Source organism: Vidua macroura, chromosome 7, assembly GCF_024509145.1.
Source record: "Vidua macroura isolate BioBank_ID:100142 chromosome 7, ASM2450914v1, whole genome shotgun sequence".
Taxonomy (NCBI): Eukaryota; Metazoa; Chordata; class Aves; order Passeriformes; family Viduidae; genus Vidua; species Vidua macroura.
Genome location: NC_071577.1, coordinates 18,385,681 through 18,403,996, shown reverse-complemented (window position 1 = coordinate 18,403,996; position 18,316 = coordinate 18,385,681). Strand labels below are relative to the sequence as shown.

At 35.5% G+C, this 18,316-nt stretch overlaps 1 long non-coding RNA gene across 1 annotated transcript in view; it reads right to left on the bottom strand.

Annotated features, from left to right (window-relative positions):
* Positions 1-18,228, bottom strand: part of LOC128810032 (uncharacterized) — a 298,275-nt gene extending 280,047 nt beyond the window's left edge. The window contains exons 1-2 of the long non-coding RNA XR_008437903.1: positions 17,973-18,228; positions 14,100-14,157 (exon numbers count right to left, since the gene is read on the bottom strand). This is a non-coding gene — a long non-coding RNA (uncharacterized LOC128810032). The remainder of the gene's footprint in view (positions 1-14,099; positions 14,158-17,972) is intronic.
* Positions 18,229-18,316: the final 88 nt, after the last annotated feature.

The following is an 18,316-nucleotide window of genomic DNA, read 5'->3' as shown; positions in this document are numbered from 1 at the left end:
TTTTGGGCTGTGGTTTTGTTCAGATTCATCTGTGCTAATTTGCTTTATCATGCTTTCATTTTGTACTGAGGTCAAATAACAGCTCTATCCAAACCCCTCTTTCTGAGCAAAATTTTCATTTCAGTCAATGTTAGTTCAAGTAGTAAAGGAATGCAGGCATCAGTAAAAAATTTGTCACAACTAAATGTTACATGGCAAAGTTTATTTAAGGATTTTTTGCTACACGAATTTCACAATCTAGACCTGAAAAAATACAGCTATCATAGTTAATAGTTAATAAAGAAAATATAGCCAAAATATTTCTGCTATAATAAATAGTCTGTGCATCTAAAACTAATATTCACCAATCCTATCTGCATTTCTTTCTTGAAAATTTTCCTCTACTACAAAGCAACACGTAAACAAATCAATGGAAAAACACTGGAAAATTTAAATCAATAGCAGTTATTTTACTAATAAAAAGAAAACCCATTGTTCTAATTACTCTTGTAATTGTTTGCCCTTATAGTCCAGAATTTTCTCTTTTTTCCTTGATATTTTGAAACCTGTCTGTTAATTAACCATGATCATGAAAATCCAAAAGGCATTTGAAAGGATCCAGAGGATTTATCTGCTTATGATTGAACTGATTGATTCAGTACAATACTATTTTTTTATATATATACTGCATTTTAGAACACAATGTAAGAGCACTCAGTATTATAACAGGTAGCCTAATTTGAACACTAGTAAAAAGACAGCACAGCATTCTTAAATTCTGGAAAAAAAATGTGTTGCTCTTTCAGTTGTGTCTTTGCTAACAATTTGGAAGCATCCATTGTACTACTACCGCAGTGTTATTGAGCTAGTTTTATTAAGGCAAATTTATAGCAATGTTAGAAATTAATACCACTCTTATTTCCTCCACTGCCTGGCTTTATTGAATGCCATGGGGCATATTAATCAGTAAAGCCAAGTAGTGCATGAAATAAAAGTATAAATTAACCTGTAACATGAATGTAAAAGGAGGCTTAATAAAATAGAAATAAATAACACTTAATGATAATCAACCCCGCCTGGCTTAACCAAGCACAGAGTGCAATAATGCTATCACCCAAAAAAAGTATTTAAACAAAGTTTAAATCACGATGCAAACAACATCATTTACAAAGTAATACTTACTTCACTGTATTGTTTAAACACACATAAAATTGTATGAAGACCCCCACCTTTCTACCCTGACACCTCTTCATGCAAAATTCCTGCCAACTTTGGGAGCAGGCCTAAGGTACAATGACCACAAATGGGAGAATGATTTCCATGCAATTTTCGCATTTAGATGTAACTGAAAAAGAAGATTGTTTGCATACACCCAAAATGTATCTCCAAATATCAGCTGTGACCAGAACAGTCTTTTCAAACCTATTTCACACAGGTGAACTGCACACAATGTGTATAGTGATTTATTAAGGGCTTGACCTTGCAAGTGTGTGAAGTCATTTTAACCTGTACTTAAATTAATGCTGTGGTTTTTCTAAAGGCAGTGTGCTCTGAAGCATAACTGAAGGGTTTTTTTAAGGGAAAGTATCTTCTTTCCAGTATCTTTTTTTCCCAAAAAAATCTCAGCACAAATAATTACTCTCAGTACACAAATGATCTATATAAATCTTTGCAAAATCAAAGATAATTTTGTAATCATAAACCAGTTGACAGCTTAGCTTTTCCCCACAGTTACTGTGAGCTTCCAGCACACAGACATTTGCCCACATTCTCGTCTGTAATGACCACATATATGAAAATATAGGCATTTGCAGAAACAATAGGGAAAAATGGCCAAAATCTGTCAGTACCATAAAACACCAGTGTGTCTGCTCCCTCTGCTGGCTCTGCTACAAAGCTAACTGGAACACCTGCTGTGATCGCTCTGCTACAAAAACACCCACAAACGTGAAACAACTTTGCTGGAAATACCAAGCAACACAAAGACAGGTAAGCTGAGAAATTCTGCATGAGTGACAGCACACATCACGATATAGACATGATACTAAAGAAAGGTTGCTGCAAATACAAGTGTATATTACATTGGAGTTCGTCACATCCCAACTGTGATATCATTATGAAGAAGTACTAATATCAGATATAACCAATATTTTACAGACACAGTGAGCTACACTTGAGACACTGTTTGGGTGGTGGAACCAGTCTTAATTTAATTATTTTATATTTTCAAATCAATCAAAACAGAGTTGCAGACTGGTTACTAATCTAAGAGTCTCTAACAGAAATGGTTAAGGATCATATTTTGCAGAAAATGTAATGACACTGAACAGGAGGCAAGCTTAACATTTAGTCCAAGTGAGGTCCCCATACTCTCGGATGATGTTTGCTAGGAGTTCTGGCAGCTAATGAGTTGAACCATCTGTAGCAGTTTCCTGACAGATGTGGCCAACTCCCATACCAGGCACTCCATCTTCTGACACAGCGCTCTGTGGAGGGCTCCACTGACAGCATTCCAAGGGAAGGCAGAAACGGCACCCCCAGGTACTCAAACGGGGGAGCTCTTTGTAAATAATAAAGCACCTGGTTGGTTGGTGCTTTTGTGGGGCTTTTGTTTGTTTCTTTGGGGTTTGCGTGGTTTTGTCTGTTTGTGATTTTTATTGCCAAAGAGCTTTTGAAACACATTCCTCTTGACTTCAAAATTATTGTGATGCTTTTTTCCCACTTCATCAGCCATGGTATCACATTCTACTCCAACAACTCCAACACAGCATCAGTGGATTTAAAGGAATTATTTGACAGTTCCATTTAGATGGGATTTTTTTTTCAAGTTTTTTTTTTTTCTTTTTAATTAAGCTTCATGCTAAACTCTGGATTTTTCTAAGTCCACTGAACTTAATGTATCATACAGATTTTTAAATACAAAATTCCAGAGAGTTTTATGAGATGCACAAGGGTATCCAGTTTAGAATTCACTAAATGTATATTATTTCAGTGCTGTATTAACAAGACATGTTCTAGACCAATAAAGAATGCAAACTGCTAAATTTATATCTTATCCAGTAATAGTGTGAAAAATAAACTTTAAAATACTCTTAAAATTGTGTTTAAAATAATCTTTTTGTATAATTTTTGTCATCCATATAAATTATTCGTTTAGGACAAGAAATACATTTGGTGTCTAATACCATGATAGCAAGACTGTCAAGCCAAATAAATGTATCAACATAATAAATATTGGTCCTTATGTTTACGTCACAGAACTCCACATTACTTTGTTTGGAAGTCAAATGCCTTGGCAATTTAATCTCAGTGTTGACATCACTTTAGACATTATTTCAAATAAGCATCTTTTTTTTAAATTACGGTGGAGTTACAATAAAATAAAATAAAAATGGTGGTTTAGTTACACACTGATAACTATAGACATATACTATAGACTATAACTATAGACATAATTTAAAGTGCAAAAAGAGAAAAATTAGCCTGTAGAATGCCATTTGTTGATCTCAAATTCAAAGTGTGTACCTAAACTATGACTGTTGCAACTGGGCAACATGCGATATGTTCTTAAAAACTAAAACCTTATTTATTGAATCCGAAGTTATGTAAATGTTAAAAGACTATCAATTTGCAGAATAAATTGAACAATTAAAGTAATTAATTAAGCAACAGCATTAAACACATATTATAAATCCCACAGTTAAGAAATCAATGAAGATTCATACTTGCATTTTAATATTTTAAGGGATATAGGTTTTTTCCCACTGAAATAATCCCTGTTGTATTAAATTAAAGCAACAGTGTTGCAACAGCACAGGACAAAAAGGAGGAAGTGCACAATTGTCACGGAAAGGAAAAGGAAAAGGAAAAGGAAAAGGAAAAGGAAAAGGAAAAGGAAAAGGAAAAGGAAAAGGAAAAGGGACCACAAGGAAATGTATGATTAAACCATGACAGTATATTTCAAGTTAATATTTTAGGCACCTCTTTTAAATAAATTGCTTTTGTGTCTAACTCGGTTGATTCCATCTCATACAAAAATCATTCTGTTTTCTTCATTCCCTTGGATTAGAAACATCCCTGTATTTTTCCAGCAGTGTAGTCACATGTATTAGAGTGGAAGTAAGACTATGGCAGCTCTGCTTGCTGCTGGCAGATGTCACTAACACGAGATCTATCTTCACAAATATTATTACAAGTGTGTTCATCTGAGGTGTCCTTATTCACAAGAGCTGACCTTCATGGCTATGTCTGACATTTAAAAAGAAAAGTTCTGCTTTACAACCTTCAGTGTGCCTTCAGGTATAAATTACTTGAAAAGTATTAGTAATAATAATTGATTTTAACAGTAAGTAATAGAGTTATAAACAGCTCCTACTATTTAATGAAAGAAATGCTTCATCTTCTGCTTTTATTTATTAGTATTCAAGAGCCTTCCACAATCTCACCAAGATTGGTTATTGCTTAATTAAGCTGGAAAAGATGACCTGTCAATGACTCCTTGTTAGAAAGAAAAATAAGTTATTTTTTAAATTTCTTTACAAATGTTCTTAAGGGTTGCTTATTTTTCTTTTCTGTTGTGAGCTTATATGAACAGACAGTGCATAATGAATAATGAATTGTTTGAAATTTCCTGTCTTGTTAATAAAATACAGGACTGTTTTTTCCATATTAATAGGGTGTATCAGCTAAATAAATAGAATCAATTAAGAGTTTTGCCCTGCATTGGCCACACCAAAGCTCTCCTTAATTTGCACAAGTGAAACAATCACAGAAACCTTCTAAGCATCTTTCTGCTGCTCACAGCTAAATTCTACTGCATTTTTAAAGAATTCTGATTTCCAGCAAAGTAAAAGAGCAAGTACAGGTTCATAACACATAAGAAGTGATGTTCACATGTGAAAAACTAAGGATTAAAAGGCTTCACTGGCAAATGCTCTGATGAATGATATAATTACTCCATCAAAAATAGCAGGAAGATTTCAAAAAAACAATACCCAACTAAATCCAACTGTACAATTATAGCAGTGGCACATTTTATTTTACTTTTTTTGGTCACAAGGTACTGATAACTGACAAATAAAACAATGTCACGTTATCATGATGCAAATAAAAATATACCGTACATTTAGATAAATGTCACACTTGAGACACTGTCTATCATCTCTCACCACTAGCTGGCACCATAGCTTTAAAAATGTAGTGATGTATCGGGTTTATATCTTGCTAATTAACAAGCCAGATACCCAATTTTTAACAGAAAACAATTACTCAAAGCAAACAAGAAATATTTGGGGCTATAAACTAAAATGAGTCTGAAAGCAATATTCTCAATGATGACTGGTACGATACATCCTGCAAAGGGAAATGGATAATAGTTAACAGACTCAGGGGGTGTTTTTATTACATGAAAATAAATGGTACTGTGCACAAATGGGAGAGTCTGATATTTTTGCTGCCGGCTGGGAGACCGTAGGGTTCAATATCTTGGGTTATGAAGAGGATGAACCCCAATAAACTGCCTCCCTTACTGGGCTTTTCATCCCAAATTAACTCAGAGGCCACTTCAGGTTCACTCCCAAAGAAGCAGCTTTATTGCACCAGCTAATAAATTTCACAGAGTCTGTCTCCTTCACTGGCTTCCCTTTTCTCATTAGAGCCTGCTGCTTTCATTGTCTGCTGGCTGGATACAGATGCCCTAAGAGGCAGGGCCCTGGTTTCCATTCTCTGACTGCAGTGGTTCTAACACTGCAATCGACTTCACTGCCATGTCCTGCTCCAATTCTTTCAGACCAGCTGCTGTGGACTGATCTGACACAGGCACTGCGACATGAACTCACACATCCAGGCCCACGCAAAGGTCAAAGCAGGGACTACAAGCCAGTCATTTACCACTCAGCCTCAGAAAAAGCCAAAAGAATTTCAGGCAACTGTTCCAAATTGTCTATGAATTTACAGATTGGACAAAGAAACCCATGATCAGTCACCTAATACCAATAACAGAGCATTGATAAATTACAAATATATCATTTTGATGGCAAATCTCTCAGCTGTGGTCTGAATAGAAGAAATACTTCCATAATGTAAGGAAATCTTTCCTAAAGAGAAAACAAACATTCTCTACTATGGTACAGGTTCTGTGCAGCTGTTAATCAAATCAAAAGTCACTGTGAAAGTTAGGATATACTGGCAAGTACATCAGTATCGGTAACGGCCGTCACCTGAAGAGAACCCTGCTATTCTGGCCTTGGCTACATTAAACAGGATAGGTCATAAAGTTACACGTATTCATTTTACAATCCTCCATAGGACCAGAGAGAAGAGAATGTACATTTTGAAGAAGAGTGCTATACATGTCTGAATTCTGTAGTCAGTTCAGTAAAATAGGTAGCTGATAGTGCTTTCCCAACAACAACCACAAAAAAAAACCCTATCACACATTAACTTATACTGTTAGCTATGTAGGAAAAGAAGCATTCTAATTCTTACTCTAAAAAAGTCTCCTCCTGTGTAATTCTATAATGACATTTCTGTCCTACCTAACAGAGAAATGCAGAACTTTCTCTACACCTTCATTATGATCTACAGTAGTCAGATTCTGCCCTGAGCATACTCCAGCAGCACTGCCAGGCCAGTCTGCAGCCTGCTGTAAGCACTGCAGCTCCATGCAGCTGAAGAGCAGGCAAGAGGCAGCTCCCACCCCCAGTGCCGAGCAGAGTGCAGATAGACTGCACTCGTGTTTCCACGGTAATACTGACGTCATGGCAGTGCTGCTGTCTAAAATGACACAGTCAGTTCTAACAGATTGACTTGGAAGATTATGCCTGGATGGGTTTGGGTTAATAAACACAATTGTAACATACGTTCAAACTGGTATTGCACAAATACTTATCTACCAAATGAAAAACAATCAAACAAAAGACTGGAAAGAAAGAGAAGGAATCCACCTATAACAAATACTTTCTAAACAACATTTTAAATCTCTTCAAGTAGTTTCATATTTGCTAGTGAATTTCATTCTTCACTGGTAGAGATATTTTTTTGTTTTGCAAAGACTTACTTCAAAACTAATTTTATCTTGGAAGAAAAAAGAATGTAATCTCATATTTCTGCCTTGGCAAGTAACACTTGCAAAGTTCCTTCTGTAGCCAAACGTTTTGAGTCTTTGTATTGTGTAACAAAAACTGTCAATAAACAACGAATTAGTTCTCCCTATTTTTTTACAAAGTCATTGAAGTTGCCACCTTTTTGCCATATACGCTCCACAGGATAAACACTGCCAATGTCAACTAATCGTAATGTTAGGAACGTGATGGGTTTGCCATTTTCCAAAGTTATTTTGAGTTCATTTTGGTAGTGTTGCAAATAGTCCGCAGGGCAGCCCCTTGAAACTGAGTCAATTCCACAGAATTCAGGCCAGGAGGCAATAGGGACAGAGGATCATAAATTGGAGAAAACCTCGTCTTACTGAATGCAGCAGCAGAGAAGCCTGTAACGGCTGCAGTATAATAAAGAAGTGTTAGAGTTAATCCACTGCTATCTGTCTTTATTTTGCTAACCCAGTCGAGTGGACACCACAGCATTGAGACTACATTAATCAAAATTTGGAATGACCTGCTTTTCATTGCAAACTGCAGTTATCTTTCTTTACTGATTGGCCTTGACCTGTCAGCTGCATTTGGTGCTGCTGACCCTGGGGGTTCTCTCCAAGAGCCTGGAGTACTACGAAAGGTTGTCTGACTCTGTTCTTGCTCAGTTTAATTCATATTCTACTCAACATGCCCATTTTATTTCCAGTAGAAATTGTTCATTTAATTGCATTGTAAGTTTTATGGGCTATGCCCCAGGCTGCATTCTTTATGCCAAGCTTCTGAGTATTTATACGTGGAATGGTGGGGGGCAGGGGGAATGACTCACACACAAAGCTAGACCAGGCTTCATATTAGCAGTAATTTTCACTGCTTTAAATTCTCTACAAAGCTGTTTGGGGAAGAAAACAAAATGTATATGTCATCACCTGAGGTTGCTTTAACAAATGCATTGTCTTTAACTGTATACTTTCAAGACAGGTTCATCCTCCTTTTAGGAATTTAGCAACCTTTCTTAAATGCTAGTTTATATTATTCTAGTAAGAGACCTATCTTATAACTTTGTATCTAACCAACCCCAAAGGTCATTGCATGACAGCCTTAGTACTACAAACCCAAAGAGTTCTTATTCAATAATTCAGTATTTTTTCAAATAATACTATTTTAGTGATGTCAAATGTATTTAATGTCTTCCCTTGCAAAAGGGGTTCAGGTTTGATATCCCCAATCCTGATTCTTCCCAAAGAAATAAAGAAATGGTGTAGTATTGCATATATCTACCTTCCTTGGGGTGTTTGCCAAAACACAAGACTTTAAATCTGATACTGCTTAATCTATTCAATTACCTGATCTATGTATTAGGAAATGGTTACAAATATTCTGCCATCCAAAACCCACCACTGTTATTAGTAAAAGGCAAATTGTACTCTTATAAGTAACATCAAGTTTGCCACTATCAAAATTAAGGGACACTGTCAAAATTAAGAGAAATATTATATGGCTTAGCAATGTAATATCAAACTAACCACATAGGTTATATTAAATTTTTGTTCATCTTGAATAAAAAGATTACTTCAACAAATAGGATTGAATTTATGCTTCAAAATGTTTTAATTTGCTATAGAAAAGATATACTAATCAGTAGCATCATTATTATGAAATTGAAAAATTTAGATCCATAATTCAGGAATAATCTGGATACTGGTAATCTAATTTTTTTTTTTTTTTTTTAAGAATGAGTCCTTCTTTCCCAAGGCCCAGCTACAGGAGAATGTGCAATTATAATCATTACTTATTAATATTTAATTAAATTTACTTTGTGTTATATCAGCCATCTTATTTTAAAACAAAAAGTAGAGACTGAAGAAAAATACAAATTATAAATATAAAAATAAAGTTATCATTAATTTAAAAATTTTACAACATATTTTTTCAAAACAGATGATTGCAATAAAAATGGAAGCGCATCAAAAATAGAAAAACAAAAGGAAGATACAAAAAGAGCAAGGCTGCAGTTCACCCATGAGTAAAAGCAAAGTAAAAGACAATGTCTATCAAGAGATCAGAAAACAAACTTGGAAACAAAACACCTCCAGATGGTGAAAAAAATGCAGTTTGGAATTAAAATTTTGTGAAACTGGACATATCACTAGAAAAGTAAATGAAACCCTTGGTGGAAATCTTTTAGCCTATCAATATAAATAGATTTGAGCAAACTCTGGATGGACTCTGCTGCTTATTCTACTATTCTTTGATCTACTTTTTTACTAATTCTAACTGAATTAATACCAATTACCTTATCCGTAAGTACAATCACGTAGAAGTCCATAGTCTGAAGTTCACGAAGCACTTACAGAGAAAGACAAAGGGGTTTATGCGTTTCCATAACTTGCCCCAATTAAGTTCATCAAGACCCTTATTTCTGGTGCAATTTTCCTCTGCTATCTATTATTTTTAAGAACAACAGGAAAATAAAGAAACAAAATAACATATTCTTTGTGATTAACTGGGAGCCAATGACTTTCTTCCTTGCCATGCCTTTCCTTGACTTGACTTTCTTTCCCTGAACAAATACTGTTGAGCAGTATAATACTGCTAGGGCAGTATTGCCAAACTAATAAAGCAAACTGCATTAATAATATTCAGTTTAACTACAATTGTAGCAAATATATTACAAAAAAGGAAAAATGTACACACTTTCCACTTTTGATGAATACCACAAATTACTCTTAACAACATTTGACACCAGAATAGAAATGAGCCAACAGCTGCAGAGATTTAAGTCGTTTGCACAATGCCTGCTGTCTGGTACCTCCCCTGCTGGAAGTTACCATCTCCAGAAAACAGTGAGGAGAGGGGAGTGTGGGCCTACACTTCAGCTGCTCCCATTCACAATCGCACATGTTAAATCATGGAGTGCAGGATTCAATTACAATAGAAGTCATAACCAGTCTGCTAGTAGTAAAAAAACAAACAAGCAAACCCTCAAAAAAACAAACCAAAACAAACAAAAAACACCCCCCCCACACCCAAAAGGTATTCAAACTCAGCACTATGAAAGCAGCATTTTGCCAAATTTTATTATAATAAACACATAGATTCCAGCCACCAGAAGTAGCAATAAGCCATTATATATTGGATTTTTCAAAATACTCATCCTTCTGTGTGTACACTGTGTGTATTTATAACCCAATTCCTCTCAGAATGGTTAAAATGCAGGTAGTTCTCTTCCTAAGTCATCCCACCTAGACTGTGAACTTACAAGGCTGCAGTCCTACAGCATTATCTAGCAAATTTCCTACGCAGTCCTCGGTGGGAGCAGGAACATTCACAGAGCTGTCGCAAGAGAAGCTGTGACCAGGAGACTCTCAGGAAGGTTTGAGAGTTTTGGCAAGTCTGAGGAGACCTTCAGCTCTGGTGGGTGACAATCAGTAGTAAATAACTGAATTCTGGCACATTAATACAATTTCTGTAAGGCAGGCAACAAAGTGGCACAGCCCCTGCTATGAGGAACCGAAGGTTTGTCAGAGATTATCAAGCTGAGATAATATTTAGCAGCAAATAGTGGGGACAAGTGTTCCAAAACAGACTCCATTTTATACCAAAATATTTCTTTCTTCTCAATACCTTCCACGGAGAAGTAATTCAACAACAACTGTTTTGGTCCAGTAATCATCTTTCATTAGAGAAACAAAGCTTGCTACTGCATATAGGCATAGAAGTCTTTCTAGAACAGACTAAAGTTTATGTTTTATATTTACTGGAATACTGCTGAAATAAAACCCAAATGATGGGATGAAACTTACAAAGACATTTTTCAACTTGCATACTGCAAATCCTCTCAGCATCCTAAGACTAAAATGCATGTAAACCACATGGAAACATATGAACTTGGGACCTCAGAAACTGACTTCACAGGGGAAAAGAACAAACAAACAAACAAAAAAAAGGAGTTGGGTTCAAAAACTGGACTGTAGGCAGATTTTAAAATCAATATTGACAGATCTAATCCAAAGGTCAAACAAGGAAAATCTGCCTCTTGCCATTAAAGAGAACTAAACAGAAAAAGGAAGAGCTTGAGGCTGGTAGCTGATGTTTCAATAGTGCTGCAGTCATGTATAATTTAATACTCTATGACTGGCTAATAATACTCTTCTTTGTGTTCCTATCACAAGTTTTGCAATAATGGTCAAGATTTGTGGTTTCCAGCAGTCAGCCCGGAATGTTGTGGTCCTGCTCGAGGCCTAACATAGTAGTCCTAATTTTCCACTGGGATGTGCTATATAATTGCATAAGTCCGCTTTCTGAAACTTTTGCAAGGGTGTGAAGCTAAAAATATGGCAAGACAGAGGCTTTGTTTGGGCACCAGAATGCAGAACAGAAATAAAATTACTTAATTTAATCCCATAGCTAACTTCACAAGATGGAAGCAAAAGCAACAGGTACTGGAGGGTAAGCACATGTCCATATGAGGGAATAAAAAGGCAGCTAATTCTTATTCAGATATAATGACAATTTTAGCTTACAGAAATAGCAAGCTGCGTGATTTCTATATTTACATGTTATAAGCACCTTTATTTTTAAATAAAATCCTGTATACTGATAGGTGAAGTTCTGTGGTACAACTACAGTTCAGCTCTTTTGGTTGACTAGACTTAAAAAGAAACTCTGAAATCACAGAGTCCCAGATGATACTTCTTCGAGGTGGCCGCACTCAAGTGAAGCAAACAGACTCATTTATCTGCATGTTTTACTAACAAGCCCTGGAAATGGCACCCAGAAAGAAAATAGAAATGGACAATATCTGCAAATTGCTTGCTCCTCAGATTGCAGGCCTCATCCTCAGCCAATACAAAGCGCAAGCAGAATCAGACATCAGACAAGAATCTGATTTCACAATTCTAGAACCTTTTTTTGTATACATTGCAGACATTTCTAGACAGTTTATTAAATCCCTTAAGAACCACAGAATCAAAGTACATTTTAACTATATCTGGTAGCAGATATTATAACCAATAATATCAATTATATCAATAATATCAATATAACCAATAATAACAATTATCCTCTGACACCTGGATAATGTAGGCTTATGAAATACATATTAAATGCATATGATAAAACTACAACAATGCTATAGCTGCAAACATTAAAAAGGTACTAGTTTTTAGATTACATTTCAGTGAGTGACAGGTTTCTGGGGAAACTGCAGAAAAAATATTTTTCTGTCATTTTTCCAAAAGCAAATTATGAACACCTAAAATCTGAATTGTTCCCATCTACACAAAGTAACTTGTTTGAAAGTTAAATGTAAATACATTCTTCTGAATTAGATAGTTGTCCTTATGTTGGATTTCCCTTGCATAATCCATCTGCTTACATTATCATCCTCTTATTAACACATAGAAAATGATTAATAATATGGCCAATGAATTCCAACCATGTTTGTCCTGAAGGCAGAAATGTAATCAGGTTATATATTGCCATAAATTATTCCACTATTCAGCACTTTCAAATTGTGCTTATTGCTTATGACCTACAATATTTGGTAAACAAGCATGTATAGCCACTTCCCTGGTAAATATGACAGCATTACAGGCATTACAGGGCCTTTTTTAAAAGTAACAACACAATTTTCCATGGAATACATCAGCTCGTACACTTGAGGTCTCTGAATGTTCAAATGACTTACTACCAGCTGCAGTTTCCTCACCTTTGGCCATATTCTCTCAGCAGTTTCAACATATTTCTCTTAATTAAAAGATTTAATCAGCCATAATGAGTAGATTGGTTCTTGACATTTTCTGCAGCTTTATTCTTCTTGCCCAGCATTTCTATTGGTATTGGTCAGTACAACCATTTTAAAGGTAAGGAGAAAGTATTGTAAGATACTTGATAGAAATTATTATAATCCTTATGATATGGGTTCAAATGACAACCTCTCATATTTTAGGGCTTAATATTTTGTATTTAGCAACACCAATTTCTATGTCAGGGAAAAAAAGGCAACTTGTAAGGAATTCGTAATAAAGACTTGATTTTTTAAAAACAGATATGCACTCATTCCAAATTCCTAATTCCTGTTGCAAATGCAAACATTAGCACATGCGGTAGTACCCTCTGGAATTTTAAGTTTATTTTGACAGCTTTTGAAAGACATAACCTTATTCACATATGTTTCACTCGATATATAAAGAACTGTTCGTATGTCTTTATATCACAGTAATATAAAAATCTCAAATAATTGTTATAAAAAGTATAATCTTTTTTCCAGCAGCAACAGACCAGAAGATAATTATATAAAAATCAATTCAATGCATTTTGAAATATCTGACTTGCAAGGGAGTGTGATATTTAAAGGTGAAGAACAATTTACAAACAGACTAAAACATACCATGTTATCAAAAAGCATGATCCCAGCAGCTTAGAGCATAGAGAGTAAGTACTGAAAAAGGATCATCTACGTAGCTGTTTTTGGGTTTTTTTTTTAAATCCTGTCTGTGACAGATGTTGACAAACTAGCTGTTAGGGTAGCTACAGTGTGTACCAGATAAACAGTTATAACTATGTTTGACATAAATTACCGTCTGTAGAATGTGTGCAAATTCAATTTAGGAGAGGAAAAAGAAAAAAAAAAAAAGTGAGAGGTTTTCCTGCTCAGCAGTCAAAGAGGCATTCTGAGCCACACAAATCCAGTGCCAGATGTGCTGCAGCCGATTGGCTGAGGACTGACCATGTGTTTGAGCCGTGCGGAAATGGAAACCCCTCCCAGAGCCAGATCTGCATTGCAGTCAGGGGAAGAACAAGATTTATTTTCCATGCTCTGCTCTTTTGCTCAGATACGTACACAAGGAGGAAATTCACCTGCAGTTTTCTCGCCTTAATAAAATGTACCAAATAATGCTAAATATTTAGTTAGTTGTGCAATTACCTCTAATTAGTGGTTTGCAAATCGTAGTAAGAATGAATACTTAAGATCAAGCATAATTATATCTTATTTTTTACAATTTTGATTTCAAAAATAGGAGATATTACCTGCTACATCCTCGATTTTTCTTCTTTTTTCTACATGTCCAGGGTTTTTTTTTTCTTCCTGTGTAGACAAGTGAATCCCAATTAAAAATCATTCCAGAAATCTTGCCATTTCCCCCCACCTTTTCCCCTGCTGTGATGATTTTATTGCACAAAGTTTAGAACAGTTGACTCTTTGTGCACTGACATCTCAAATATAGCATATTAAACTCCATTTTACCTGGAGTTTTCAACTGTAAATCACATTCTTTTTTTCCGCTAGCAATACATAAACTCCTCTCTATTTGATCTACATTTAAATAAAATGTATGTTTGCTAACAAAAAAAGTTCTAGCATAAACAAAGAATACTTCTTTTAAGAAAGCTCTAAATTTACCCTAAAGCCTTTTGTAAATCAAACAGCGCAGGGTGTTTGGCATTTGATTATTTATTTCAAGTAAGCTCCTGTAATATGACGACATTTCAACATGACACCTTTACACTTTATCTACTGCATAATTTTGCCAGTTACAGAATTCCTCCTATCCTAAGATCTGGACAATAAATGTGGAATTCTTGGGCACAAGTTACGGAGCCAGCTATGTTATAATGGCATCTCAGCAAGCTGTTTTCCCCTCACTGCTAGTGGTTTTATTGTTTGGTTAGTCCAAGTATCATTGCTAATGCACACTTCTTTCTTTAATTTTTGTCAGAAGGGTTCAAGAAAATAAAATTTTGAAAATTCAGATAAAACATACACATAGCAGGTTATGGAATAAAATAGAATCTAATGGGTTGAGATTTAATTAACATACAAAGAAGAGCAGAACAAAAAGAGAAAAGATGTGTGTAGGAAACTTCATATTTATAGCAATTCAAAATGCAGGATTATTTTCCATATTACATATCTGGTATGAATATAAAATATTGTAAAAAATACACGTTTTAAATAGAGATACAATTAGTAGAAAGAAGCAATTGTGTCACCCTGAATGAAACTGAAATATACAAAGGGAAATATACAAAGTTTCAAGTATTTTTAATTGAGCTAGCTGCTAAAAATTGTTTAATCTCTCTCATTTCCTGAATCGCAGCTCTCAGACATAGCTCCTGAGGAACAACAGTGATGGAAAATTGATCTAAAGTCTCTGACAAATGGAGTGGAATGGACACAGTCACAAGAGTTTGGTGCTATTTCCAAAATATTTGCTGGAGATTACTAAACCTGTACCAGGCTGGCATATACACATGTATCTTTTTATTTCAAACTAGCTTATGGACAGACTGGTGTATTACTTCAAGCACTCCTTTATTAATTATTAAAATTAATATAGGAGAGCGCAAATTGAGGCAGCTGATGTGTCTATATGCATTCTGTAACTTCTATGGGAAAAGGCAGACAGAAAGCTCTCTCAATCCCCTGCAACCAAGTCCTGCAGAGACTGCCAGAGTTCTGGGGCACAAGACACTTGACTGGCAAAATCTGTAGGATTTGTTGTTTCTGGAGTGTGTGGGTGTATACAAATATACAGATGTATATGTATATGTCTGTATATATCTATTAAGAGTTATAACAGTTACTGAAATAAAGCAAATGCTGTAGCAAAATCATACTAAAAGTAATCAGTGTATTGGCTCTAGGTATTTTTCAATTAATTAAGTAAAAGGTTTTCATGCACCCTGCACTGCATGCAAGAATTGCCAAAATGTTACCAGACTTTAGTATATTATCCTGTCTCTATTCAGCAAAGCTCAGCAATTTAAATCAAATTCAGAGATGAAAACAATTGTTTCCAAATGAAGAAGATAGCAGAAGCTGCAGTTGCTTGCACAATTGGCAAGTGTCTCCAGTAACACTTGCCCATGTTTAAATATACCACATTTCTACAACACAGACAATAGAATTGAATGTTAAACAGCGTTTTGGCCTGAAGCTTATATGAATAATTTTCTGTGTAGCATTCTGGAGTTCTTATCAAAATTGCAGTCTGAGTGCTTTTTAAAGTATGAAATGCAAATATGGCCAAGTCAACTCCATGTTCAAAACTATGACAGTACTAACATTTCATTAATAATGAGTCCATTTGTTTGTGCAATCTCAGAGTTTTATAGCAAATATATTTAGTTCAGTGAATTGGCTCCATTAACATTACTATTCTGGAGACTAGAGTTCAAGATCAATTTCATATTTGCATCTTAAACTTTTTGCAATACTAAAAAATACTTTGGAGAGTTTTACCAACAATATTTATCTACTTTAAGATTCACTTCACAAACAAATGCTGTATAAGAATTGAACAAAAAAAACCTCCAACAAACCCACAACAAAAAAAAAAGGACAATGAAGTGAAACTGACATTCCAACCACATAAATATATAAAAGCTAAAAGCGTTTCCCACCCTTTTTTCGTTTGTTTGTTTGTTTTAATAGAAACAAACTGTTGTTCCCTGGGCTTACAAAGAGGAGAGCACACATTTGCAAACATTGCTAGCAAAAAGAAAAGCATGTTAGCCATCTGCATAGATGACCAATACCACATCTGCTACATAATATGAAAGTTCATCTGACTATGAAACTTCATGAGCCAGGACAGATATGAGTGTTTCAAATGCTACATTTTCACTTAAGGAAATGGGTGACCCAAAACAGAGAGCAATATTTTACTAGACAACCTGAAAACACTAACAGAAAACTGTTTGCCTGAAATAAAAAATTACAATTTTATCTAAGCCCTCAAACTTGTGTATCATTTTCATCTGCAACAGTGAATCTTTGTAAAATGTGCATCTCCCTCATTTACTGGTTTATCTTTTATTTCAGTGCAGTAAGCACAATATTATAAGATTATTACATTCTGTACAGTTGATTACACATAGGGGAGGGTGATCATGAACTGGAACTGTTGAATTCAAATGTGATCTGCCTGTGGCTGTGCAACCAAATGAACTGCGAGACAATCAGCCCCCATGAGTAACAGTTAGATGTGAAATGAATCAAACGAATAAAGGAATTCTTCAAATGTGGTGAGGAAGCTCCTGTGTCAACTACAAAAACCTTTGAAACTAAGAGACATATTTAGCTAGTATCATTGATGATCTCTCAGTACTGTCACCTCAGAGTATAGAGGCAAGAGAACAAACAACATACAGGAAGAATTTTATTTTAAATAAAATATTAAATCGTGTGGTTTACTTTGTTGAGAAAAGGAAGATGAGAAATTCTTGGCTTTGGCCTCAGTGCAAGGAATAGCTGGTGTTTTATGGGATTTTCAGTGAATTTTACTTGCTGTGTAGACATCTACCTTCTCAAAGATATAGAAATTATCTAAAAACTTGTTTCAATCCTTGTACATGGTAGCAGTGAGAATTTCTAGATCCATTGGGAATTTCTCTATGCAGTAGGATTATTATGTTTAGTTAATCAAAACAGGTTTGGAAACTTTTGCATGGAGATTATATATATGTATTTTAGAAATATCAAGATAAAGAAATTAAAGAAATAGCTAATACTAAATTTCCAGTGATTCAGTAAAACCTCATCAACTGTCTTACTCTTTCACATAGGATGAAGATATTTTTAAATGAGTAAGTGCCAACTCCTGTTAAGGTTAGGTCATCATACTAAAATAGGTACTGGTACTAATGAGAAGATAACCGAGACTGAAGAAACCTTGATGTGGTGGGTTACTTTAATAGTAAATTTTTATAACACTGCTTTTCCTGATGCCATTATTCTGGTAAGGAAACATTTTTAATGTATGTGCTTAACGATGCTTCTTTCTATACGAAATTGTCGCAGGATACCCTTTCTCCTGAACTCTCTATGCTAGTTTATGATGACAAGCGCCATTCAAGCCACAGGCAATGCCTCTGAATGGGGAAGTTTGTGAAACTTACTGCTTGGGACTTTTTTTGGTATTTATCCGGAAACTGACTAAGCTACGCTCAGTTCCGAGGGTGAGCGCTGAACGAGCTCTGGACAGCCAATCTTCAGCTGCCTCCTAGCAGCATCTCCAGCGTAAAACAATACGTAGAGACAAAGAACTTCTCTTAGAAGGTCCTTTGCACCTCGGGCACGCCCCGATACTCCTGCAGATGTCCCCTGTAAGCAGGGCATTTTCTCATGTTCTTCTCTCTCCTACCCAGCACCCGATGCCGCCTGCCCTTGCATGCCCAGCGCAGCTCGGCGCGCAGCGCTCCCTCACGGGGCCCCTCGCGCTCGGGCCGGCCCGGGCGGCGGG